Genomic DNA, 19,670 nt, shown 5'->3' with positions numbered 1-19,670 from the left:
ACCAGTCTTCCCAGCTGCCTGACTAGTTCAAGCTTTTTCCAGTGCTAATTAACAACCCAGACTATATGGCAGTGAGCCTTCCTTACTTTGATGAATTGTCAGTGTTGCTGGTAGTGCCTAGTATGTTTTTTAGAGTGATTTCTGCCTAGTATTTCCACCTGTGCTTTGGCATCCTGCCTGCTATTTCAACATTCGCTGTTTCTATTTGCCTGTTTCGCTGCCTTTATGCAGCTGTCTGTAAACCTGTCTTTAACTACAGTTAACTCCCTGCCAGTTCTCTGCTAAGTCTGTGTCTGATTTGAGTCCATACCCAGCTTTCTTACCATGCTTACCTAGCTTGGCATCTGTGACTAGAACTAGGAGGAAACTGCTAGCCTTGTACTGGCAAACATGCCTGCTAATTCAACACAAGCAGGACAGGAATGGCACAGTGATTTTAAGAGCTGTTAATACCTTGGAGCTATTTATTTACTTGGGCCAGGATTTGTAGAAACATGTTTGTACAACCTCTGTGTGCTGAGCAGCTTGCTGCCTCGGAAGATACAGACAGGTGACAAAAAACCTGAATAAATAAGTGGAGAAACACTGCACTGCACAGTACAATTAGGCAATGAACATCCAGTCACGCTGTGCATCATGTATCAAAATGCTGATCAGGCCCAGTTGATTCTGATTGTGTATCAAGATGGCAAGAGGAAAAGATCTAAGGGTTCATTGTTGGAGCACGGATCACAGAAGCCTCAGTCACAAAGACTGCTCAACTGGCTAGTGTTTGCATAGGAACAACAACGAAAGTGACATCTGCATTTAGATATATTTGAATGGCATCAATGAATAGGGTTGAAAGTAGTAGTCAACAGCACACATTTGATGAATGTGATGCATAAAGCCCTCATTACAAAGATGAATGCACATTTGAGAGTTCAGTGGTGGGAAAACCACAGGCACTAGTCTAGAGATATAGAAAAAAAGTGATATGGTCTGATGAGTCATCCTTCACAAAATTCTCAACAAGTGCGTGAGTGCATATGTGGATGAAGAAGACATTCCATGTTTGAATGCTTGACCCCTACAGTGATTGGATCCAGTTGTTTTGTTATGCTGTGGGGGTCACTTTGCTGACATGGTTTGGGTCCACTTGTCCCTTTTAGAGGGAATGGTCACTGCAAATCGTATTGATTTGTTGTTCTGAGTTCTGAGTGATCACCTTTATCCTATGATGAAACTTGTCCTCATGAAAATGAGGACAATTCTTCCAGAATTACAGTGGTCCCATCCAATAGAGCACGAGGGCTCACTGAATGGTTTGATGAGTATGAAAATAATGTGAATTATATACCACAGCCATCACACTCACAGCCTCTCAAACCAATTGAACACCTATGGGAGATTTTGGACCAATGTTTTAGACATCAGTATCCATCCATCCAACCATCATGAAAACACCAGATGAGGGGCTATCTTTGAAAGAATGGTGCACCACCCCACCCCTCCAATACAGATCCAGGGTCTTGTAGCCAAGATGCCCTGAAGCTGTAATGGCGGCACATGGTGACCCAACACCTTACTAAGACACTTTATGTTGGCTTGTCTTTTAATTTGTCATCTGTATGTGTCTAAGAACCTTGGAGGTTTTGTAAGGAGTGTCTTTTTACCCACTTTAATTAAGCTTGGCTACAAGTTTCCTGTCTCTACTCTCTGTGCTAATCAAGGCTAAATGCATTCCTGGCTGGATTTTTTTTTTTAAAGAATGGGTTTGAATTATTTCAAATTCATCTTAAGATAACACTCAGATGCAATGTCCATATTGGCCTTGAGGAGATCACTCAGTGCTGCTATGCTGAAGAGGCTTCAGTAGTCTGATTTACTGAGGGAATATCTGTTGGAAGAATGGTGTTTTATCCCTCCAGTAGCATGAGGCAGTGGGTGTAAATAAAAAAAAAAAAAAAAAAGTCTAAAATGCCTTTTTTGTTCACATTGTTGGATGCATTACGTTTTAAATTTGAGGGGAAACAACTTCCTCAGCAGGTGGACTTTGCCCACTTATCAGAGAAGTGTAGATGTTTCATATTTCTATTGTTTCTACTTTAGGTACTTCTCTTTCATGTCAAAGGCTTCACAGTTCAATTCAATTCAATTTCATGCTTGACATTGAAATGATTGTATAGTTGAAATGTGATGCTAATGAACAGCCTCTAAATGGAGCTTGTGGTGAGACTATTTTATCAGCTGCTGTTTCCAAAGTCTTGTAAAATCATAATTGGTTTTAGCACAGACGCTTATGTTTAAGCTTGATATTTTGGGAAATACATTTATTCATTTTCTTGCCAAGATTTAGATTGATAACACTCACCTGTCTGCACACCAAAGATGAAGCTAGTCCCAAGATATTATTAGAATAGTTTAGAATAAATATTGCTACATCTCTTTTGTTTCATATTTACACAAACTGAAAGGCACAATGAATTCCCAGAACCAAGAGATTGTCGCACATAACTCTGTGTCCAGCAACAAATTGTCTATTCTATTTTTACATGGATTAAACAATTGAGATATGGAGTGTAAATCAATAAGATTTTGAGGTGCTATACTGAAAACTGTAGATCTTGGCACATTGCAGAAATCAAAGCAGGAATAGGGCAGAATTTGCTTCATCGTCAGATTCACCCATGATTCCCATTCCCAAGAGCTTATGGGGTGGAGAAGATCAATCATGTCCACTCTGCAAAGAACTGCCATCTGGAAGTCATATCTTTACCAACTGCAAGCCCAGACTTTCCCAAAGCTGCCATACCTGAAGACACAATCAGATTCCCTGGTAACTGGCGAGTATCCTGGGGCAAAGGAGAACTGTTACCCCATCTGCTCAAACAAGTGGCTTCTTTAACACCACCTCGTTCATACCAGCAGGAAAACTCCCAAATCTTCCAACTACAAGGAGGGAATGAAACCTGCTGGGCAGAGCCCATGACTGGAAGATTTGAGTGCATTTAGACCAGAAGTTCAGAGTTTTGCCAGAAATTATGACAACCAATCTCAGACCAGGTCTCATGGTCTACCTCACAGAGGTCCCTTTGCACTATGGAGTGAACTATGCCTTGTGAGGTGATGAGATGCTAGTTGTCAGCTGTCAGAGTTGTTAGTTGGCAGCTCCAAATCAAGTGATTATGCCTAATGCCACTCAGGAAATCAAGGTAGTTCAGATTATATTAAGGGATAGTTACAATGACCTCAACGGTGTGTTTGTGTGTTCCACTTAATGTGGGTAATTTTTCTGGTATGTTATTCTGTGTTACCTGCAGGCATCCTGACCTGAATACATGGACCACATGCTTTGAGGACCGTAAACTTTACAGCTGGGTGGTCATTTAAAGTAAATCCACGTTTGAGTCTGCACCTCCGATCGACAGGAAGGAAAACATTAAATGGGGCACAGCCAGGAGTCAGCTGACAGACAAACTCAGTACATGTAAGTAAACAGCCCAAACTCTGCAGCTAATTCTGACCTCTGAGCACACTCTATCAACACCAGATGTAGGAAAATGAGCTTTCCACAGCTCACATAATACTTACTTTATTTGCCTTCAGCTACCTTCTGTGGAAATTGAGCACTGAAAAGCACCAGCATGTACATCAAAATCTGAAATCCCGTGTCTCTTTGGCTCTGGCCTTTTAAGTCCAAAAGAGCAGTTAAGGTTTGACTGACATCTTTTTTTAAAGTTTGATGCTAGTAATGCTGCTTTAGATTGAAGCTTTTTGTACCTATATCTTTAAAGGTGACCATTTTCATGCCTAACATGTTTAGTATGCAGGAGTAGAAAGAAGAAAAAAGCAACAAAAAAAATGTGTCAGAATTGAGGAAACCCAGTGATGGAAAGTAAGAACAACTATATTTATCTACCCACAGCTCTGACAAAAACACTGTACTGTACTCTTAAATGCTGTGATGGCTGCTATATTGAACAGGTTTCAAAGACAGTGATGGCAAGTTAAAAGCACCTACATTACTTTCTAAGCAAAAGAAACACGGCACCTGCACCTCCGCCTGAAATGTCACAAAAATAATTCAGTACAATGAAGCTTTCTATGCAAAGAAAACCCCATAGAAGTTATACAATAAGTTCAAGTGTCTAACAGCAGTTGAGACAAAAATGTAAACATGCCTTTAATTTGTCAGTTTGTATGTTTTTTGTAGATAAACCTCCTGTAATATGCATAGAGATTGAATTAATACATAAGAGCAACAAAGAGACATGCACAAGCAGGACCATGCACATAATCCATGGTTGTGTGAAAGAGAGCAGACACCTTGAAATGAGAGGAAATTTCCTCCTTCCCCAGGAGACCTTCAAAGCACCTTGGAAAATGATCATCTATTCAAAAGTATTGTTGCAGTATCCAGTCTGGGAGCAGGCACTGATGAAAAAAAAAGTGGCAGTAATAATCAGAAAATGCAAAGCTCTGACGAACATAAACAGCCCACTTAATGTGACCCAGCAGGCACTGTGATGGATAGCAGAGTGCAGGACTTGGCCATGATTAATGCCCGTGGTGAGATGTGATGGTGCCAATATAAGTCCAAACTATTATTATTGTTATTAAACATTCACAGGAAACCAGCAGTGACAACTGGTATCAGATGTATATGTTTTTAGGTTCAGATTCCATAAAACAATCCATGCATAGTATCTTGCTAGGGACACAGCCAGTTGAAAGGGAGACACTGATCATGGCTTCAGTAGCAAACTGAATGAGCTTCATGAAGGCTTAATTTTGTGCAAAAATTTCATGACGTCCTCTGTGGAAACAGCAGTATAGATGTCAGAATTATGGAGCAGGAAACACTAGTGGTATGATGGTATGGCAGTGGCAGAATGTTTGCCCTGATATCATTGGCTTTGTCAAGAAAACATTTAAGAAGGTTGCTGAAATCAGTGTTAGTGTAGACAGGCACTTGTGGAGTGGTGGGAGAGATGAGTTTTTATAGTCTCAAAGAGACTATAAAAGTCTCTTTGTTAGATGAAATGAGGTTGGCAAAAATAAGTAAACCAAGCATCCCTCAAAATTTCACTCAAAATGATAAGAAGCTCTTTAAGATGGAGCAGATGGATGTCTAGTTTGGTGGCTTTCCATAAGCACTCTGTCCTCCTACATCTTTGCCTGTGAATTGATTCATTAATCCAAGGTGCGGATTTGACAGTGAAAATTTTATCTAGATTTTAAAGGAGCCACTATAGCCAATATAGAGGAGCACTGTTCATTAAATAATTGGACCAAGGTCTCCACATCATCATAGGTTGACAGTACATCACGGTCAAATCAAGCTGTGAAAGTTTTTAGCTGTGCTCTGGGTAATGATACGCCTATGAGACATATGTTTATGGGGCGGCAGAGCCAAATCATAAGGAACATCAACAAGAACACACTGACATCACTGACATCGCTAACAAGGAAATCAAGTGATCATTCCTCAAATCCAGCATATGTCCCGCAGCATGTGTGTGGCCCAAAAACATTTTGAAAAGTAAAAAAATTCAAATGCAATCTTGTGTGTTAAAATTGCCAGTTAAATCACCAATAATTAAAACCTTTTCAAACTTTCTAACAGAAGATTAGGACAGATGGGAAATGGTCAGATGGGCCAGGACGTTGGTAAATGGAAATACAAAAGAAAGGCTTCAACAGATCAACTTTAGTCATATTAAGTTCAAATGACAGGACAATCTCAGTGGTAACCAACTGACAGTCAAAGTGATTCCTGAAAATGACTGCAAGACCTCCACCATGGCCTGGCAGGCTCAACATGCTGATGGAACTACAGTTTGCAGGACAAAGTTTATTGAATGAATATTCCATATTCCTTTGCCAGCTTTCTGTGAGGGACAGAAAGTCCATATTCTCCCTAATAAACAGCTCTTTGAGGAGAAATGTCTTGTCAGTAATGGAGGAAGCATTAAGCAGAGCCATCCTGACAGAAGACTCATCAGGAGTGGCTCCAGCAGAAGCTAGAGATAGCGGGGGAGGATGACATGTGCTCGCTCCCTCATGATGCCTGCCTTCAGTCACTAGTTGTCTACGTGGTCTGTGGTTTGCAATGACTGGGATGGGGGCGATATGCGGAACATTTTTGGCCCGCCTGGCCTTCCATCTGTGAGGAGCTCACTGCACATGTAACAGATGGGACAGGTGAGAGAGCTGGGATGGATAATGCCAGGGAAGACAGTGGGGAGGGGCAGGTGCTGGCGCAGGTGAAGGTGTCCTGAGATGAGACAGGAGAGGAAGAGGGGGGCTTCAGAGTGGGCGGGTGCTATATTAACAGTCATGTCAAGTGGACTGGATCGCATTTGCTGACAGCATTTGGCTACCCCACGTTTTGGGATGAATACCATCGCTTTTTAAGAAAGAGGCATAATCCCAGAACAAGTTAAAATTATCAATAAAATAAATGTTGTGGGATCAGCATGGGGCCTGGAGCCAGTTGTGCAGTTGTGCACCGCCACCAATCGTGGGAATACAGTTCTTTAAGAAATTAGGTTAAAGTCATGTTTGATGCACTGCGGACTCTTGATGGGAAGTGTAGTGAAGTTGGTCCAAGAGTTTGTCTAAAATGTCACTGTGGCATCCAGGAAACAGTGTATTCATAAAGAGGATGTCCCTGGGTATGGAATCTCAGATCAGCCAGGGGAAGACCTCCTGAGAGTTTGATGATGGCTTCGTGCAGCATCCTGCAGCCGTGGTTCTTTATGGTGGAGTGACAAGTTGTCTGACCAGCTCTGGCCATAGGTGGAGGACACACAGCGAAGATGGGAGGAGTCATAGCTGGGGCTGTTGTGGGTGAACCAGAGCCTCACTGTAAGGAAGACCACGAGGTTAGAGAGGACTACCAGTGGAGAAGCAACGCCCGTAGATGAATATCTCGTTCACCTGCAGCGGCAGGTGAACAGCAGGTCACCTGCGGCCAGGACAGCTTAAGAGTGGACAGATAGTCCAGGAACATGAGCCTTGTTCCTGTACCAACATGCAAATCAGCTGACTGGTTCAGTCCAAAAGTCACTGAGTCCATGACACTGTTCAGGAAGCAGCTAAACTGCATGAGCCAAAGTTATTTTTTAATCAAATTACCACACGGCAAACCTAAGGCCATGTAATATTCCAGAAGAGGAATGCTGTGCATATACCATTGAGTGGGAGTAATTGGGGGTTTATAGGGGCCTTGGCAGCATGTTTTCCCCACCCCTCCCCCCTTGTAGACCATATCTCCAAGCAATGTCATTGATTATACTGACCCATGAACTTAAATCTAACACCGCCATTGGGACAAAATGTAGGTGACCAAGTACACCAACTTCTGGCTCCCCTCAAAAGTACTCCTGAATGAGGAGAAGAGAGCATTTAGGTCAGGGGACAGGAGAGGCCTGTGGGAGGAAGCTGGAGCAGAAGCTACAGCAGAGCGACACAAGGGACGTCCGGAGAGGCGTTTCTTCAGTAGACATGCATCATCACATTGACTACTTTGATGGACTCCTGCCTGCTGGTCAAGCTCTCAGTGGACCCTCCCTGGGTGAACTGGGAGAGTTCACCTAACAGATGTTGGAGTGGACAATGCCATCATATACCTGTTCGTGTGTATATCTGTTAACTTTAAAGCCATTCAGCCTGCCCTGCTGTGGAAGAAGATGACTGCCCCACGTGTTAATGCTCTTGTAGTGTCCTGGATCATTGAATACCTTACCAAATGTCCTCAGCATGTGTTCTTTCAAAACTGTGTGGTGTGCAGTACCGGATTCCACAGGTTACTGTCCTGTCCCCCTTTTCTTTTCACCCTGTACACCTCCGACTTCAGGTACAACACAAAGACCTGCCATCTACAGAAGTTCTCCAATGACTCTGCAGTTGTTGGATGTATCTGGTGGAGTACCACAGGGTGATGGGCAATTTTGTTGACAGCTGTGAGCTGAACCATCTGCAGCTCAACATCAGAAAAACAAAGGAGCTGTTGGAGAACTTCAGGAGAAAACATCTCCCTCTCCTCTCTACACTGTGTTCTGGTTAGCCACAGGAGCACTTTCAGCCAGAGACTCAGAATGACTAAGTGGTCTTCTGAACGCAACAGGAAAAAAATTGCACAAAAATATATCTGAATCTAAGGAGGATTCAGATTCCCTTATAATTTCATGATCCCTGTGGATGAACCATTTTTACGTTCCTATGTTCTTTTATTTTGTGCCATTCTCAGGACTTTAATATTGCACACGGGACATCTAATTTGTCTTAACTGACTAAACACACAGAATGCCATGAACTTTGTGGAGCACAGTCATGCTCCGAAGGGGATAAAACCTTTGAATTTAATGACCCTATGACCTTTCTCTTGCACAACCCTCAGGACACTTAATATTTTCAGTTTCTGTGCTTGAAATACTTATATGCTGTTTTGTCCACCCAAGATTCCATATTAGGGGATGAAATGGAATGAAAATTGCAGCATCTAGGGGGAATGCTTGGGCTTTTAGACTTTTAGCTTCATAATATTCTGGGTGCTGCAATGTATGCCATGGACAGTTAGTCTAGAAGTTGCACAAGCACAAACTTTGAAATAACATGGCAAATATCCTCTGCTTTCATCTTGGTTGATGCTATCATGTTGATGGAATTATTAACCTTTAGAGTCACCTGTGAAACCCCACTTTCTCTTCATTGTAGGGATGGCAGCACCAAGGGATCCTTGCAGTTCTGTCTATGAATAGGCCTGCCCTCATTCAGGGCAATTTTTCCTCACACACATACACTGCTACAATTTCATTATTCACTGTATGCTTCATAAGCTGACATATATTCACATTTCTGGCACCCCTGTCTTCCTCTCTCAGCAGAAACATGGCTGGAGGATGTGATGTTAGCAGCAATGATTTCTCTGGCTTGGATGGTCCCAGCCTCCCCCGCACTGTTAACACCCCAGCCACAGAGGAGCTGGACCAGGGCCAGATCCCAGCTCAGCACGTTGGGCTCGACAAGGCCTAAATGTATCCAGGCACAGAGGATCAATGTATCACTTAAAATAAGCCTTGTACGAAAGTCTACCTTTTAGAAAATATCTCTGTGTGATGTGTGATTAAAGACACAGGATATTTAGCTGCATTCAAATTTAAAAGGCTATTAGGCTTGTGTAAGGCTTGGACAAGTTGGCGTGTATTAGGCAGGGACAAAAGCTAATTTATGAATAGCTACTGAGCAGACTCATGAAGAAATCCTCACAACAGTCTAGAGACTCAAAGAGTATCTGAGATAAAAGCAGCTAAGAAGGTCACACTCAAATTAGGGTTTTATGTGCCTGACAGTGTTATCCAGTGTGAGCTTTACAAATCTAAATGACACAGGGCTGTGTCCAGAGATTAGATATCAGCTGGAGTTCACACTAAACAAACAGTTTAAGCAAAACAGAAACAGCAACAGTACAAACAAGAAGAGTGTGTGTGTGTACACAGAGAATAGTGGCAATTGTCTGTATGAAGTTAAAATGCATATGTTAAATCCCAGATGATACTTGTCACATTTGACCTGGGGCACATCTCAAGACAAGATGTACCCCAAGAACAAGCCCTGAGAGCTACAGTGTGTTCAGCTAAGGTAGAAGGCCTGAGCTTTCAGTGCCTTTCTGTACAAATGCTGCACAGAAATGGCTAGTGTGAGGTGGGTGGATAGTCTGTGGCCTTATTCAATATTTAATTACACATTTAGAGTCTTTTGGCCACGTGCTGAATTAGTCATGTCTGATAATGGTGTGCAATGCAGATGACAGGGCTCTGCAGTATCCAGAGCCCTGCAGCAGAACCTGCTCTTCCACATTAGTGAATAGAACAGAGAAGTTGAGCATGGTCATTTTTGTAATAGGAAATGGCCAGAATTGAACATTAAAGCCTGAGGTGTGATTGTAGCTGCATTTAAAGGAAATATGCTTGTTTGCTGTAAAACCTGTTCACAAAAGAAAATCAATATCAATTTCATCTGTGTGCGTCCAGTACAGAGAGAGCTTCAGGATGGGGCTTGTTGGAGCCAAGCACAAAAGCCGGAGTCAGGGAGAAACTGCCAGTCGTGCTCTGTCGTTATGTCTTGAGAGGACTCAAAAGCTGCCTCAGCTACATAATGATATCTTGTTGCCAGGAAAGATAGTCATCAATCCATCAGAAAGTTTTGTCCCATAATGCAGCCTGGCGTTATTAGAATTCAATTCAAATATTATGAGTTAACGCAGGACATGGAGTTCATGAAGTGAAGCAGAAAGTAATGTTGTTGAGGTAAAGCCAGTGACTTTCCTTTTAGGGTGGTTCTAACTTTGATGCTGGAAACTTGAGTCCATGCACAGTAGATGGTGTACGTTTTGATTTATGATATGATAGAGTGTCAGACTTGACCAGCTGATACAGCATTGGCCATGAGAGACCCCTGCATCATACATGATCAGGTGGCATGAATTCACCCCAATAAATAATGTCTTTATTTATTTTTATTGGAACAATGCATGTTAATCAACATCAATGTAAATAAGCCAGTGAAAGGAAATGTTTCAACTGTTTTCACTTGGTGTTTGTATTCTTTCCATTACACTGTGATACATAGCGATGATAGGAAGGTTTGCCATGTCTTACAACTGAATGGGAGAAACACAATGACTGCTATTGCCATGCAGCCATTGTGTTTACGCTCTTTCATTCACAGTGAAAGATAGTGGCAATGATGTTGGGGAGAGGGTTTTAATGGCCTCACTAGATGTGTGTTACAGCTCACTTCATGATGTCTTCTCTCTCATTAATCTCCACAGGCATCAGCAGCCCAGGCTGACCAATCACAGCTCTTACACATGGTATCTCCATAGCCGCCTTAGCCCTGACTTGTAGTTACATTTCACGGAGGCACACATTAGCTAAAGTGTAGCCTCCAACAACTCCGTGCACAAGCTGTGCTGTACCCCTGAACACAGAACAATAAATGCAGCTTTTAAAGAGCTACAGCTGTACCACAGGCACTCACACTGTGACTCTCTCAAAGGGCCATAGATGTGCTTCTAGTGAGTGTCACCAGGCTCCATCTCTTTTACAGCAGGGACAAAGAGAGTCCAGCAGCAGCTGCTCAGGGCTGGTTAGCTCTTATTACCTGTACCACGGGGAGTTCATGTTGCTATCCATACTCTGGGGATGTACTTGATATTGTAGAAATGATATTTTTCAAAACATTGACACCGAATTTTCAGAAGTGTTGTCACTGGATGTAATCCAAGGTTTCTCCAGAACTGTACATCAAGTTCTGTCTGGTGATGGCTGCTGTCAAGAGAGAGAGTTTTTGAGATGCTGCTTGCAGGAACTGCAACTAATACGGTTGTTAAAACATGTGCAACACTGTTTGAACTGATCCTAAAACCACAATGTCCCATTTTTCAAATTTCTGTTTCTATACATGAGCAGTAAACAAGACTTCACATAATAAATCTTTGGAGTTCTTGGTGGAGAGTGCCATCTTACTTGGTGACTGTGGACATGATTTCATTTTCATATAATTCAGTGAGCCCTCATAATCCATAAGGAAGCATCTGCACTCAGGTGAAGGTTATCCACTAATTTATTCAGGAACTTCTTTTAATTTTATTATCCATTTGAATCTCTGTGCTGGACTCAACAAGATCCAGAGATTTATAATTCTTTCTTTTAAAATGTTCTATGTAATGTTCTTTATGGCGATTCTGATGAAGACCACAGACCCTGATAAAGGCCACGGTTGTATGGGGCTTACTAGACTGCCAGGACCCAAATGCAGAGAGCAGAACAAAAAGACTAGAGTCCAAAAGTGATTTATTCTCAAAAAAATCCTCCTGGGGGGAAACAGGTCCTTAGCGGGGGGCTCGGAGAGGTGCAGGTAGTTATGAGGCCGGTGTTTTCCAGAATGTGGGGTGAGTGGAATGTTCATAGAGCTGAGTGAAGGTAGGTGATGGAGGAGGATATCCTGAGGCATAGAGGACAGAAAGTTAGAATCCACAGTGAATTCCAGGGCACAGAAACTAACAAAGGTTTTAACAGGGGTTTGAGGACCAACATCTTTACCAAGTAGCAGAACTGATGAATTGGTGATGAATGGAGAGCAAAACCAGTTGTCACATGACTCAGGTTATGTCTTCTTGTTCGTTTTTGTTGTCATCCTATTTTTGTGTTCCTGTTTTACTTTGTAGCTCTAACCCTCTGTCTCTTTTCAGATTGACTTCCTGCCCTCCTGTGTTTCCCGCCTGTTTGATTACCTGGCCCTGCGCTAATGTGCAGCACCTGTTGCCCATTGTCTCTCCACCCCCTCATGTAAGTTGTGTCTTCCCCTTTGTTCTGTGCCAGTTTGTCTTCATCCACTGTGTCCAGCGTTTCAGCCTGTTTCCTTGTGTGTTTCCAATGTTACTATAGACCTAGCTTTTCTCAAGTTTGCCTGTCCATTTGAATACCTTTGCCTGTTACTACTGACTTACTGTGTACCGACCCTTGCCTAAACCTGCCTAAACTCTCCACCCTCTGAGTCTTCGTCGAGTTGTGCAGTTGAGTGCTTGGTCAGAGCCCTGCTTGATACCAGTCTTAAGAAGCATCTAGCAGAGGGTGGAGTGATGGCTGGATTGACTGCAGGTGCGCAGGTGGGCTGGCAGAAAACATGAGGTCCACACACTCTGATTAAACTAACTGAAACACACACACAGGAAACACGCAAGACAAGGCAGAGGCAAACCACACACACACCAGAGAGGGAAACATAGAAGGCAAAAGGGAACAGAGAGGGACTGCCTGCCTAACCATGACAGCCACAAGCCAAAACGTGTTGGTCAAATAAAATTGTTCTTTATGCTGCAGGTGTTGTGGTGATGTTGTGCCAGAATATCCTGCTCTACAATTACACTTCAGCTTTTTATGCTTAGTTCTGATCACAAAGGTTTGCTAGAAACAAAAAATGCAAACTCACAGAGCTTTCTGTTGCTTCTGGCCATGGACTCAGGGTGAAACTTTGTCATTGTGTCTCTACTGACCATCCCCCCTCAAACAAACACCATTTGCTTAATGTTTTATCTTAGTTGACACTGCGCGTTAGGAGCCCAGATTTGCTAAACAAATTTGATATTAATGCAATTACATACAACCCACTGACATGCAGTGTATCTGGGGCTTTTGGGACCCCTGGGGTTTGAGGGTGCCTGGGTGGTAATCTGAGAAAACACAAGAGAAAACAAGTTAAAAACTGAGACACTTTCAGCCATAGTGGTGTGAACTGTGGTTGAAAGTGTGAAATATGGGACCACATTTGGAACCACATCCATCCAGAGTAGTAAAAAAAGATTACCACATTACCACAATGAGGTCGTAAAATCAGGTCACAACATGAAGCATGTTGGCAATTAAAGCCCATGAGCCCAAAATGATAGCTTCATATTCTCTGAAAAAAATAGGAAGATGGGAAATATTTACATCTCGGCTTTTGTACTATTTTTAAATTATATTGAATAATCATATTCATTCATGCCAGGCTTTAATAAATTCCTGGAAACGTAGCAGTCGTTAATTCCTCTATGTCAGTGCGAGGCATTAGGAGACAGGGTGTTTCTTTTTAAATGCTCTTTTATTAGTTCAGCTGCTAACACAGCTGATTTTCCCTCATGCTCATCCCCATGCTCTCCCCGTGCACTTAGACTCTAGCTGAACATGATTCCAACACAAAAGGCCCCGGAAAATGCACCTTCAGCCTCCTGTAAATGCAATTCATGACGAGGCTGCACGAGACTTTGATTGCTTCATGGTCGCAGCTAAAAAAGGATACACAGTGGTATATTCTGCGGCTTGAAGAGAAAATTACCTAAAATATGTCTGCAAACACAGTTAGAGATCACAACACTAAATAAAAGGTTTGGAAACATGAAAGCTTCAGTCATCCAACATGAAATATTCATATGTGAAACAGGTTGCTTATACATACCCCTGACAACACTGTTTGCTAAGTGGTCTTGAGATGGATTAGTCCGTGTGTGTGTGCGTCCTCATGTGTACTTGTACATGCCCGTTTGTATTTGATTAAAGCAGAGACAATGACAGTGAAGGAGGGAAGATGTATTTGTTTGTGCTCTCGCTTCAAGAAGCCTCTCAGATCTCTCTGGGTTTCACATCAGAAGGGTTTCCCAGCTGTGTGGCTGTGCCCAGAGGCAAAGCTAAAAGTGTGTATATATGTATGCGTGTGTGTTTGCACATGTGTAAAGGAAGGGCAGTGCCTGAATGCATCATATTCATATCCCCAGTCTTCAGAGAGACTGGGGATACAGCTGCAGACTGAATATCATTGCTTTTTGTCCATGAGGATTCGGGGTCTGTTCTCTGTGAGGAATCGGCCATTAGCTGCTTTACACTGACAAGACTGAGACTTTGCAGCCATGCTAGCTACTCTGTGGGGCTGCACTCAGGCACAGTGCTGCACTGAGGTTAAATGCTAACATCATCATGCTAACTCGTTCACAGTGATAATGCTATGATTATATTTTCAATGGTCTCTATCATAGTTTAGCATGACGGTGTGCTAACATTTGCTAATTAGCACTATGCTCAAAGTGCAGCTGCTGCAAACCGCTGGCTGGAATAACTCAGCTTTAGAGCGCAGGTTTTGTTTCAGAAGTGATTGTATAGTTAATTTACTAACCCTGTAGTTTCTGAGACTTCCTGATAACAATAAAATTGTATTTCCATCTCAAAGATCACTTAACTAACTAATTAACTAACTAGTTAACTAATAACTGCAAATTTTTCTATCTTTCAGCCCTGAGTAGCATCACATGTATTTGTTCAACAATTTTACTTTCCCACCAGTTCTCCTGCAGCCAATCATCCCATCACTTGCCATCAGTTCACCTAAGTGATATGATCTTCAGCTGACTCTCCTAGCTTTTCTTGTGATTTCCCTCATGCTATTTTTTCCTGTCATCTCATCATTTTTTTACCTGTGCCTCAGGTTCAAATGTACCCTTTAACCAGTTGTCTCTCCATGCTTAGAGACACACCAGTTATCTGCTACTTGCAGAACGGTGACATTTAGTATAATATTAATATATTACTATTCAAAGTTGCTCTGTTCTCAGCCATAGTATTACAGTCACCACAAAACTATATAGAGAGTCATGTGATACTGATATCACACATACTGAGATCATGCTAAAGTTTGGGACCTGTTGTGGAAAATGAAGATCCTGTTCACCCGTGCAGGTGTTTTTATTTATTCTGTCTGATCAGACCTCTACTCAGCTTGAAGTTACAAAAACCTGGTGTGAATTATGTTAGGTCAGGTTAGCTACATGTGCTTATTGGAATGCTAAAGGTGCAAGTTCTCCTCTCCTAACAGGTGGTATGAACTGTTGGTCCAGGAACACCAAGGGTTCAAATCATGTAGAATTGTAAGTAAAAATATCCGTGTGGGCATACCAGGGATGTGAAGGGCCTTAACAATATCCTCTTTAGAGGATGGAATTATAAAGTGAGCCTTAAAAATGGTTATTTTTCTTTCAATTGTTCCAACAAAAAATTCTATTTTATTCTAAGATTTGCAATAAAACAAATTTAGCACACAGCAGAATGAGTGTTCAGCACTTCTATACACAATAGTGCTTTCTTTTCTGTTTGGAAACAAATCATCTCTGCTGCACTCTGTTGTTAGTTATTGCTTTATAATTGCCATAATTCATAACAGACTGAGACATAACACATTTCCAGCCGCTGAGTGACTCTGTTATCCTATGAGCTTTTTCTCGGCCTCTTGGTTTTCATCATTGGATGGAGTTTGAACAGTTGTTATGAGATGAATCACACGTGAGTTTTACTTCTTCTCTATGTTTTAACAGCTCAGTAAACAAGATCTGGAGCCAAAAGCTCAACTCCCAGGCAGAGTTGTGAGATAAAAGCTGAAGTTTACCTGAGGTCAAAGGCGAGCATATGAGCAGAAGTCTAATAAGCAAGCTGAGGTGTACAATAACAGGCACAAACTGGCAGACGGAGGGTGGGGGTGGGAGGGTAAATGTTGGGAAACTATAGCTGGTAAGGCTAATAACTCTGGACAAGAATGAGGGGAAATGGGCTGGTACAAATACTACTGGGCTGCTGACAGAATGGGGAACAGGTGTGCAGGTGGGTGTGGGTGTCAGTGCAAGGACAGGTGGAAACACCGGGGTTACTGCAAGACAGGTGGGATCGGCTGTATTTGAACTGACAGGAGAGTTGGTGTTGGACAAGGGCAATGGTGGACTTAACCTTGGAAATAGTAGGTGGACAAAACAATGACAACCAATAAGATAACAACGATCAGCAGTCCTGCTGATCATCTGCTGATTAAGACTACTATTTCAAAGGTCAAGAGTCAACTTTGGTGCTTTGTGCAGATGAAAATGTGAACAGTGAAACTTGACTTTTAATAATAATGTATAACATCTCTTTGGTGTATTATTTTTTTTTGCTCTATTTCAACAATGGGGCTAAAAAACAATGGGGGAAAAAAGTTGTTTTTCAGAAATTGATAACGAAGTTGTATAAATATTGTGATTTAATATGCAACATATGTGTAACGTAAGTTTTACTTAATAGCATATCTAATAATGCCTTCATGGATCTGCTTTGTGTCACATGTATCTCAACATGTGCTGTGTTAAGATTCTTACCTGGTGAGAGCTGAAAGGAGTGCACCAAAAACTGATTTATCAACATACCTCTGGCTTGTGTAACTGTATTACTGCCTAATGATAACATCAGTTTGACAAATTATTACACAAAATAAATAATGAGAACGATGACTTAAAGTTCACTGTGATGAATTATGTCTCAGGTCTGCACACTGTGGAGCTGTCCGTGGTGCTGATCCTGTGGTCGTCAGCAGCTGAACAGAGGGACTGTTCTTACTCTCCTCTCCTGTCCTGTCCACACCAGCAGAATGGTTACAGCTGGTGAGTTAGATTGGCTATGGTATGTATTTATTTATTCATGTATTTATTTATTTATTTAATTAAATTTGCCAAGTGTATCAACATGCCTCATGCCTCCATGACAGGGAAAGCAGTGGGAGCATGGAAGGAAACTCTAAACCCTTACAGTATGCTTTCAAAGAGTTGTGTAAACTATATATAATTTAATGATTCAGACTAAAACATTCAAAGCGACCAGAATAGTTGATTACGTGACAGTTGAAAGTCCAACAGCGATGACCACGTGTCACCAGTAGTTCTGCTAAAATCATGACAAACATCATCTTGTGTAGAATTTTTTCCAGTATATAGTTTATACATTTGAACTTTTTCAGTTTGTTCTACACACTCTTTGGTGATGTTGCCATTTCAGCAATGGGCTAAATATACAGAAGCTGCTATGTAACAGCTCTGTGCTATATGTAAGTTTTTGGAATCAACTGGCACCCAGAGCTACCTCTTTCTTCTTTCTTTCTTTTTGCTTTTTATTTCCAACTTTGCATGCAGCCTGTTGCAGGTGCTCCTGCTTGTTTCTTATATTTTATATGTTTTAGGTTTCTTCTTTTGTCAAACTTTAGTTTAAATTTTACCAGTAACTTTGTTAAGCTGCACCCTCTCTAAACATTTTTGTTTTACACAGTGCAATTACTCCTTTTTGAATACTATCATTCAGCAACACTACCGCTGTGCAGCGACTCCACAGTCACATTGTTTACACCTTGGACCAGCTGATCGCACTGAAGCATGGTGACAGGAACAACGGACACCCCCTTAGAAATCAGGATGACACACAGAGGAAGAACAAAGTGACAAGGGAAGAGAGCCCCGGTGAGAAATCACAGGGATTTCCATGAGTGCAGTGTAATGTATTTCACACAGACATGGCGACAGGAAGATACCCTGCATACTGTCACTGCCATCGATGGCAGCCCAGACTTTGAACTGTCAGCCGTGGGGGCTGTGTCCATACATTCCCAGGGAGTTCTCACATGCCATCTTGGATGTTGTTTACCCCTAAGCTGAGCCATTAACCAGATGTGATGTTAATCACTGTGTTACTGCGAGGCTTCAGACTCTGGACTTCAGAGCTTTCTTCCTGATCTCCAGGGACTTCAACTGGACAAGACTCTGCCACTTTCACTCACTTTGACCTTGAAACTCTAACTCTCTAATTAGTTTTTGTACATTAGTTTTTGTACATTTTTTTATTCATTTACTGTGTATTTATTATGTAACTATTTTAAAGTATTTTCTTCTTTACTTCTTTACTTCCTCTTTCTTAACTCTATGTTGTGCAGCTGTAATAAAAAAATGTTTGCCTGTGGGGATCAATTATGTTTTTTTCTGATTCTGATTTTACTGGTGCTTTACTGGTGCCAGGATTTTAGAAATATTGAGATTATAAATTTCATTTTTGTGTCTAAAAACAGGCAGTCCCAAAGGCATTTAGTCTAGATGTATTAGTTAAGCTTTCAAAACCCACCACATGAAATTTATGTTTAAGGACATCTCACTGGCCCCTGCACATCCCTATTCTTTTTGTTTATGAGGCAGGAGCTTGACATGTTAGAGAAACTGGCTGATGTTTCCTCTCCCACATAAACTGATGTATCACTGAATTACCTAAACTCCCTGAATACTTTCTCTAACCTGTAAAAAAAAAAAAGTAAAATCCTGTATTGCAGCTATTTATTCTTAACATTTTCTCTTTGTGTGGCAAATGTAGGTGGTAACACAGACCCCACACAACATCCAATTGACACTGTTTGATTCCAGAAGAGGGGGCTGATGGGTGAATTTTCTATTGAGAGGAAACCCCTCAGCTTTGAACACAAAGGCAAAATCTGACAGGAAATTGCACGATTTTGCCTTCAAAATAAAAGCATTTCCACAGGGGAAGCCTCTTTTTATTGCATGTTATGTTATTGTTTCTTGGATACTTCTGTCTCAGTTTGTTCAGTTTGCATTTCACAAAATGCAAACTGAAATTTTAGTCATCGAGCAGATGTGGCATTTTGTGTGGTGTGACAGCTGTAGCTCAGAGTATGACCTGGTGTGACCATGTATCTCTCATGTACCTCAGTGGTTATACATACATGTGGTGGGTCCACTGCAAATACATACATACATGTGCATATCTTTTTGACTCTTCACTTATAAACATCTACTTTTTTAATCCAGAGTTCAGCAGGTTTTTAGATTATATATATATATAATCTAAAAACCTGCACACACGAACACACACTCACACTCACACACACACGTACATTACTCTTTACAATGCTGCTTTAATAGAGGTCCTCGACCCGTTGCATCGCTTTCCCCACTTCGGGTTCTTATTGTGAAAGATTTTGCTGGAAGTCATTTTGGTGTATTTTGACTCTCTTGACAGTAGCACGAGCCCCGGGCTTCCAAATAAGGAATCCGGCTGTTGCTGCGCGCGGACACACAGACAGACAAGGACGCACCAGAGCCGCGAGCTGGAGAGGACGGTTCCAGAGACTCGCACGAGCCCTCTTTGATTTGCCGCTCCGTTAAACCTCCACGTTCACCTGGAGGACTGTGTAACCTGAAGACGAGAGGGATTTTAGATTTGGAGAATAACTTTTTGAGACATATTTCAACATTTCTGGAATAAAAGAAAACACACCAACCACTAAAAAAAAAAGGG

At 41.7% G+C, this 19,670-nt stretch overlaps 1 long non-coding RNA gene across 1 annotated transcript; it reads left to right on the top strand.

The window, feature by feature from the left end:
- The first annotated feature begins 643 nt into the window (after positions 1–643).
- Positions 644–18,833, top strand: LOC121185380. The gene is made up of 3 exons (XR_005894361.1): positions 644–709; positions 1,642–1,643; positions 18,823–18,833. It is a non-coding gene; the product is annotated as an uncharacterized LOC121185380 (long non-coding RNA).
- The last annotated feature ends 837 nt before the right edge of the window (positions 18,834–19,670 follow it).

Source organism: Toxotes jaculatrix, chromosome 8, assembly GCF_017976425.1.
Source record: "Toxotes jaculatrix isolate fToxJac2 chromosome 8, fToxJac2.pri, whole genome shotgun sequence".
Lineage (NCBI taxonomy): Eukaryota > Metazoa > Chordata > Actinopteri > Toxotidae > Toxotes > Toxotes jaculatrix.
The sequence above is the reverse complement of the archived record's forward strand: the minus strand, read 5'-3'. Positions and strand labels throughout refer to the sequence as shown.